General features: G+C 36.3%; 1 long non-coding RNA gene across 2 annotated transcripts; it reads right to left on the bottom strand.

Moving 5' to 3' along the window:
* Positions 1-5,097: 5,097 nt before the first annotated feature.
* On the bottom strand, positions 5,098-7,164 carry LOC149216472 (uncharacterized). 2 transcript variants are annotated; one of them, XR_016251116.1, is made up of 2 exons: positions 6,448-7,164; positions 5,098-5,935 (listed from the first exon to the last, which is right to left on the bottom strand). It is a non-coding gene; the product is annotated as an uncharacterized LOC149216472 (long non-coding RNA). The 2 variants fall into 2 exon arrangements; XR_016251117.1 differs by lacking the exon at positions 6,448-7,164 and adding an exon at positions 6,223-6,437.
* Positions 7,165-8,052: the final 888 nt, after the last annotated feature.

Here is an 8,052-nt window from a genome sequence, read left to right as displayed (position 1 = left end):
TGAATTAAGGGGGGTTCCCACTATTATGGAAACAAACCATGAAGGTAATCAAAGAAAAATGAGGTGAATCTAGACTTTTGTGAAAAAAAACAGCATTAATAGAGTTAGTAAGCACAATATTGAGTGCCATGGAATTCATAAAACACCTCCTCACTCCTAGACATGGAAAATAAAGCAAGATTACAAAGAGTAAGTGCCATGGAAGGCCAAGGATTTGTTACAACAAATTTTATCCTTGCAAAGATGCTGCCCATTGGAATCTAACTAATCAAGATGAGGTTGGCGGTGTGCCTGATTGAAGAAGTAAGGATTCTCTAAGCGATATGGCCTCCATGACATTGAAACCTTCAAAAAATATGCAAGCGGATGTTGAGGCAAAAGCATGGTCAAATATTGTTGAAGTAGAGTTTTAGACGTAACTTCATTCTACTAGAAGAATGTAATGATGATTGGTGATACTCAAAATTTTCAAGGATATTACCAGCATGGTTTTACAGTATTATTTGAGTATGTGTATGTTATCTTTGGAGGCACCCAGAGTTTGTCAAAGTGGATCTGTGTAAGAGTATTTTCGCCAATGATAGTTTGAATATTGATCAACTTGGGAAAGCTCCTAGAGATCCTTTAACTTTAATGAGCTGGCGTTTATGTTATATTTGATTCCAAACTCAGAGCACAACCATAAAAACATAACCTGTAGCAGCAACAAGACATTATGATTTAGGAGATATAACAAATTAGGGCACATCCTTATATGTTGTCATCAAACCAGCAAAATTTCCATGTTTTTTAAAGTGTTTATGAGTGCTTTCAGTGACCCTTTGGTTGAATTATTAATAGTAGATGCAGGGCTCTATTCTCATTATTTTTCTGGGTGGTTACTTCTACCCTCAATCAGGAAAAAAACTTATTTTGGATGAAAATTTTTATAGCCATCAGAAGGTGCAATAGTTAGGATATCTTACCTCTATGGCATATGCTAACCTGCCCAACTGGGAGAACGATTGATAAGCAAGTTCGGTAATTGCAATAGCATTGGATCTCTTTTAAGTGACTTGTTCTTAAAGCTGTTGATAAGTCGAAATGTATTCTTCCAAGGAATCATGCCTTGTTTTGAACAACATGTGAATGCAAATATTAGGTCCATCCTTTTCCATATCTAGGGCTTATTCAGGAAGAGAAAATGCCAGCGTTAAGGGCATGTTGATGCAAATTTTCAAATGGTTGCAATCCACAATTACATTGTTTCCAGGATGGAGGTTCCACTTGGGTGGAGATGCACTAGCATAGGGGGATATATGTTAGTTTTAATAGGTTAACTAAGGTGTACCCCTTGTAAAGAGGTGATAAATGAAACAATAGCGTACTTATCGTTTTCCCAACAGTTAGAAGGCACATGCATGTAGTGTTGTAACGAGTTACCTTATATTTTCTATTTTGCATGAGACCGCACTCCCACAGTGAAGTGCTTTGGTTACTTTTGGCATAATAACGAGTTACCTTATATTTTCTATTTTGCATGAGACCGCACTCCCACAGTGAAGTGCTTTGGTTACTTTTGGCATACAGACAGATGTGGGATTGAAGTGTTGATGTTAGAGGTTACCTCGCTATTTTGGAATATGGAGAGTTTATAGCTACTAAGAAATGGAACATGCATACATGGAACTCTTAGCATATGATCCCTCTTAATATCTATTCCCAGTATGTGTTGGTTATGGATTGTAACAAAGGGATACATCACCTTGGTAGTTAGTTCTTGTTTATGTTTGGTTTTCACTGCACAGAAGAGGGCACACTCCATGCAGACCCTCAGATATATTCACGCACCTACTTATCAACAGTTATGGACGTACTTTTTGGAAGTCAAAAGGGCGTACTACTTTGCACTGGAAGAGGAAGAGTTATTGGTATACTTCATGCCAGAATGAGGACACATTTAGCTGAAAATGATTTCTTGTTTGTTGTTTTTAGCACATCCAAGTACGTGTTGTCGCCCTATTATTTGGCCGATATATGTGTTGAGCTTACAGTCTGTGTGAAGGCAAGTCAACTAGGGAGGTTGATCGTCATTTTAGCACCTAAAGAGAGGCAAACTTCAAGCCTAAATTCAGATCCATGCATATAGATTTTTGGAAGCTAGTAAGGATCAACCATTGGAACAACAACAAGTCTATACTAGACGGCATGCATTTCATACCTAATCACACATTCACTTTCAGACCTAATCACATGAAGTCACATCGTTCAAAGAGACCTAGGGTCTATTAAATGATGCAGAACTAACAATAATAGGGTTTAATAATATTCAATGAATTTTAATCTTCGTTTTTTACTTGTAATTTCCAATTGAGGCCTTGACAATGAATAATAATTGAATACTTTCTATTGGTTGATATTACAACACTCTTAGTCAATCAAACCAACTGATTTCAATGGGTTTTCCTTCCCGAGACTAATGAAGTTTTCGTGAACCAAAGTTGTTTCTCTCAAACCCAAAGTTTCAAAGGGTAAGAAATTCATTCCCTTGGATAGATTAAGATATCGAGTCACAAAGATAGGTCCGTGACCAGACTTTTTCCCCTAGTAGAGGAATTCTCTTAGCCCAACATTGACATAGGGATAAGGACATTTTGCAGCAGTGAGATTCATTCAAAGGAAATACCTCACTAGATGTTTCCATCACCAAATGGACAATTGTTAAGTTTTATTTAACCCCATAATCCAAATGGCAGACACTAGATTTTCAAATCTATCCTAACCTAGTAAAAATGTGAAATTTGTTCACCCATTGATCTAACTTACTTTGCTTGACCTAATCAATAAACGAGTGGCAGGATATAGGAATAACCTCCTAGTGCTGGGAGGAACTAACTAGCCCCCAAAGTGGGAAGAACTCAAAAGATTACAAAACCTTTGTTCTTGAACAACTCACCCAAGGCTCAGTTTGGGTGGGCCATAAAACAAAAAGGATGAGTGAAGCCTCTATGTTAAGATGGAAAGCTCCATGAAAGGAATAAAAATATAAGACAAAATCAAAGAAGAGTGCCCACAATAAGGAGAAAAAGCTACCAAGTTTAATTAAATTCTCAAACGCAAGGAAAAGGAAACCGAAGGAATAAAAATAGAAGACAAATCAAAGAAGAGTGCCCACAATAAGGAGAAAGAGCTACCAAGATTAATTAAATGCTCAAACGCTAGGAAAAGGACATAGTTGTGAGATTTCGCCAAAAACACTCTATTTCATCATACATGACAACTAATGGGAAAATATCACAACTAACTAACTATCATGTGTGGATTTAGCGACAATGGAAGAAAAGCTTACAAATAGGAAAATTTCTGCATAATAATTTGTGGGTTTGCAAACCAAAAAATGAAAGGTTGGAATGCCCAAATCAAAAAGGGCAAGCCTATGGGAAAAAGATGAGGATTTGATCCTGGATATAAGAAAAGGGCATTCCCAACAAGGAATGGGTCTGCTAACAAAGACCTTGGATAAGAAAGGGAAGGGACCCTTCACTAGACTAATCAAATTAGATGAATGTGACCTCCACGTTAAACTTGGTAGTCATTGCCAAAGATCAATCTGAAACGGAAGGGACCTTTCACTAGACTAATTAAATTAGATGACTGTGACCTCCACGTTAAACTTGGTAGTCCTTGCCAAAGACCAAGATTGGCCTTCCCCTGTGCTATCTGATGAAGGTCCTTGGCAACAACAATAACGAATTGAACACTAGATTAACCTTATAAGTCAAAGTTGGTAAGGGACAACTATAAAAGAGGATCCCAATTATCTAAATTAAATTGAGTATAGAAAACAGGGATGGATAAGGAAGGATAAATTACTATGGAAGGTTGGAGGCCCTTTAAAAGGTCATCGCAAGGCTAAGTAGCATTAAAGGTTTTCATGCTATGTTTTCCCCTCGCTGCGTGAACAAAGGGGAACCTAGAGGAATTGAATAAATTCAAATGAATCCTAAACTAAAAGAAGTGCACAAAAACTAGAAAGTAAAGTGTACAAACTAATGAATTAATGTGATTTTGAATGCAGGTATCATGTCAAGTACAATTTTGAATGCAGGTATCATGTCAAGTACAATGTGAAAAATGAAGGAACAAAATGAAATTATACACAGAACATGACATTAATACGCTTACATAGTTGGACAACGTAATCACCTATAACTACGTAACTTCCAAGCATACTTCTAGTGTCATCTAGTTATTTTGGTGGACAGAAAATGGCAAAAAGGATAGTTATTAAACTGGAAAAAAGGAGAATAACCATATAACCTATGGCATTCGTTATAGAACGAGTGAAAGAATGTGTATCTACCTGATTTAGACTGGACTTGTAGTCAGGTCGTTTTCTTCATCATCTATCTTTCCTGGATCTCAGATCTAGGATGACTGCCAACAACAAATATTGAAAAGGAAAGGATCTAGTTATTAAACTGGCAAAAAGGAGAATATCCATATAACCTATGGCATTCGTTATTGAATGAGTGGAAGAATGTGTATCTACCTGATTTAGACGAGACTTGTAGTGAGGTCGTATTCTTTTTCATCATCAGGTCGTATTCTTCTTCATCATCTCTTTTTCCTGGATCTGAGATCCCGGATGACTGCCAACAACAAATATTGAAAAGAGATTAGTTTATGGGGCCATTCGAATTAGTAATTCTGGGGCCATTCTGATTATATATAAATGATATAATCAACCCAAACAAAACAAATCTACCTATGGAAAAAATCAGTGCCTCTTAGGTTGAAATAAAAGCATCCATTGCATCCTAATGCAAATCAGAGATCAAGTCAAACCATCAATCAAGCCAAAACAAATAACCAAGCACCTATCAAAGAAATTAAAAGCAAACCTCTCATTCTAGAAGCTCAAATAAATTAAAAGCAAGCAGACAAGTGTCATTCTAAATGAAAATAATCAATAAAAGGTTTAACCTATGACTGAAATAATAAATAATAAATGATTAAAAAAAATTAAACAGCACTTACAAAACTCTTGGCTCTCCCGGCAAAGCGCTTCACCTTTTCCTTCCGTCCGTTTTATCACCCATCCGGACAGCATTCATATTCTGTCCGTATCGTATCAAATCGATAACTAATCTTTTAGAGGATGGTATAGGCTAGAGGCAGTATAATAGTCAAGATGCTGTCACTGTTCTCCAGCAGGCCAGATTAGCTACCAAGCTCCTCCACTCCAATGGATTTCTTCTCTACCCATTTTTCTCCTGTTCTACTATACATCCTGCAAAAAAAAAAAAATCTCCCAAGCAAACAAATCCAACTACACAAGTAACAAAACTCAAAACTAAGCTAACCATCTATAGGATTGTCGACTAACTTTATTTAACAATCATATTTAGTGAAAGTTGGCAGAACAGATTTCTAACTAGTTATTTTGCTTCTTTAGTGAAAGTTGGCAGAACATATTTCTATATGGTCATTTTACTACTGTTTAGGAAAACTTTCTCGTTGGGTTAACAACTTAACCCCAACTTGGACAGGGTTAGCGGCTGACTTAAATGGAAAGTAAGAAAAAGGCCGTACGCACGACCATTCATTGATATGGCACATGCCTACGCCGACTTCACACAAAATGAGTAGGAGACCTCATGTAGACCATGAAGATGTTAGTGATTTCATACCCTCTCCTCGATTTCACTCAGAAAATAAGAACGAAAGGCCCTCGTGTCTCTTTTCTCTTCCAATCGACCAAAGTAAGTATTCTCCGTCCTTTCCTCTGCAACCTAGCAAGTACTTTTCGTCCTTTTTCCTGCAATTCCAGCGTAAATGAATGATTTGTGAGAGGGAGAAACAAATATATAATCGCGGCTCAAATAAACCAAAACAAACCTAACCTCTGTCATGTTCAATTCCTTGTAGCGAGCCCCATGCTTCTCTGTTTTCCCTGTTACAAATAATTAACCAATTAGCAAGCAACTGCCAAAAAATATGAAAACCTGCAGATTCTATATCAATAAGACCATAGAATTGTTCTAGACAAGAAATTAAAACCCTTGGGAGTGTGAAATAATATATTAAAACAGGTAACCTCTGGTACCGTATCAAGAATACAATAAAACAACTACTCTGGTTTTATGCAACAAAATAAAATAAAAATGCCCCGCCAAAAGGGTGCGCATAGGAAAATAAGGAATAAATTAACACTCATCCTCCACGGCGTTAGCTGTTTACCTAGGGCGTCCTTATCGATTAGAGGTTCAGGACATAACTCAATTGTAAGTAAACAAAGAAATGATCGAATGCTTGTCGACAGACTGACAGAATTTGTACCAGCAAACAGAATCTAATGAGAATGACGGAATGATCTCCTCCTTTTTGAGAATTCGAGAGTATACCGAGAATGACCGAATGATTTCTGTATTTCTGAGAAACTGAGAAAGAGGAATCGGTCCTTACCTAACGTAATAAAGAGGAGGCAAAAAGGTATACGAAAATCCTTTGGCACGTTCGAATTTTTGTCCTACGTGTCCCTCATCACCTCAAAGTCTCTGCAAAACTTTTAAGCACCGCCTTAAAATAAATGGACGGATAAACAGAAACAGAAACGAAAGAGAAACATAAGACAAATACAGAAACCGTAGCTTCCTGTCTCATATTCTCCCTCCATGGCGAACCTTTCTTCACCTGTTTGCAAATTTTTTTGGCAGATTAAAACGATTAAGCAAGAACGGCCAAATAATCTAAATGCAATCTCTACGGTGAAAGCCGTTGGAATTTTCCACGACTTCAGTGTGAAATCGAAACAATGAATAAAAACTCTGGAGCAGTTTGCCTTCTGTACATAGCCATTATCTAGCAGGCACAGTACAAACTATACATAGCCATTATCTAGCAGTCACTGTACAAACTTACTAGTAAAAACTAGATAGATTGAAAAACAAACGCATACCTGCTCCCCCACTTCAATGGATAACGAGGGTTTTATCTCTAGCGATTCTTCTCCTCTACATAAGAACAACAGAATAAAATTGCACAGACAAACAATCCAAACACACTGGAGAAAAAAACAAGAATTACAATCAAACCAATGAAAATAAAAAGCTATAAAACCCAAATTGCATGGCCATGCAATGGAAAAAAGCAAAGATAGACAGAAAACAAGGCAAACCAATGCAATGCAGAGGACAAAAGAAGAAGATGATATGAAAGTGAGGAGAGATTGTCTTATATTCTGGCTTTCAAGCGCTCTCACCCGACAGCTTTCTGGGACGGGAGCAGACACGCCACCGACATCCCTCTTTCCATGCAAAATTTGAATTCTCTGCTTTTGTATACATTTCGTAAATATGGTTTTTATTTCTTCCGGCATTATTTTAATTTCAATATATTTTCCAGAATTAGAAACTCATTCACTAATGGCAAAGCAAAAACACGCTATAAATATACGCTGAAAAAGTAAAAAGCAAAACATGCTATAAAGATAAATATATGCTGAAAAAACAAAAAGCAATACATGCTATAAATATATAAATGTACGCTAAAAAGCAACAAACATGCTATAAATAGAGCCATACTAATGGTGGAATATTCCACCAGCGAGGTTAAGAAAGCGATTGGGTTTGCTTATGTTGCCTTTTTTTAAATCAATTTGGCAAATTTAACGTCCGTAATTATTATACCTACCGCAGCAGCAGGTATCAGTTTTTTTCATGTACTTTTTGATTTTTATTTTTATTTTTAGTAATTTAATTTTTTTTTTAAATTATTATTTATTTTTTAATTATTTCAATATATTTTTCTCAATTCTAATTGGTTGGCACCATTAACATTTTATTTCCGTGGTATCCGGGTAGCGTACTCCTACAATGACACTAGATGTGTTAATGCTATACTCCTACAATGATGCTAGATGTGTTAATGTTTTGTGAAATGGTATCATATTTCTACAATGACTCTATATTTCTAAATGCTTTGTGAATGAGACGCTGATATTATGTTTGTTGTTTTAGCATAGTCTAATCAGCGTAAAAATTTGTTATTAAAATTATGGAAATTTTGGTA

This window comes from Pinus tabuliformis, chromosome 1_1 (assembly GCF_031772625.1).
Source record: "Pinus tabuliformis cultivar Carrire ecotype Pingquan chromosome 1_1, CPIR1, whole genome shotgun sequence".
Classification (NCBI taxonomy): Eukaryota; Viridiplantae; Streptophyta; class Pinopsida; order Pinales; family Pinaceae; genus Pinus; species Pinus tabuliformis.
Note: the sequence above shows the minus strand (reverse complement) of the source record. Positions and strands in the feature narration are given on the sequence as shown.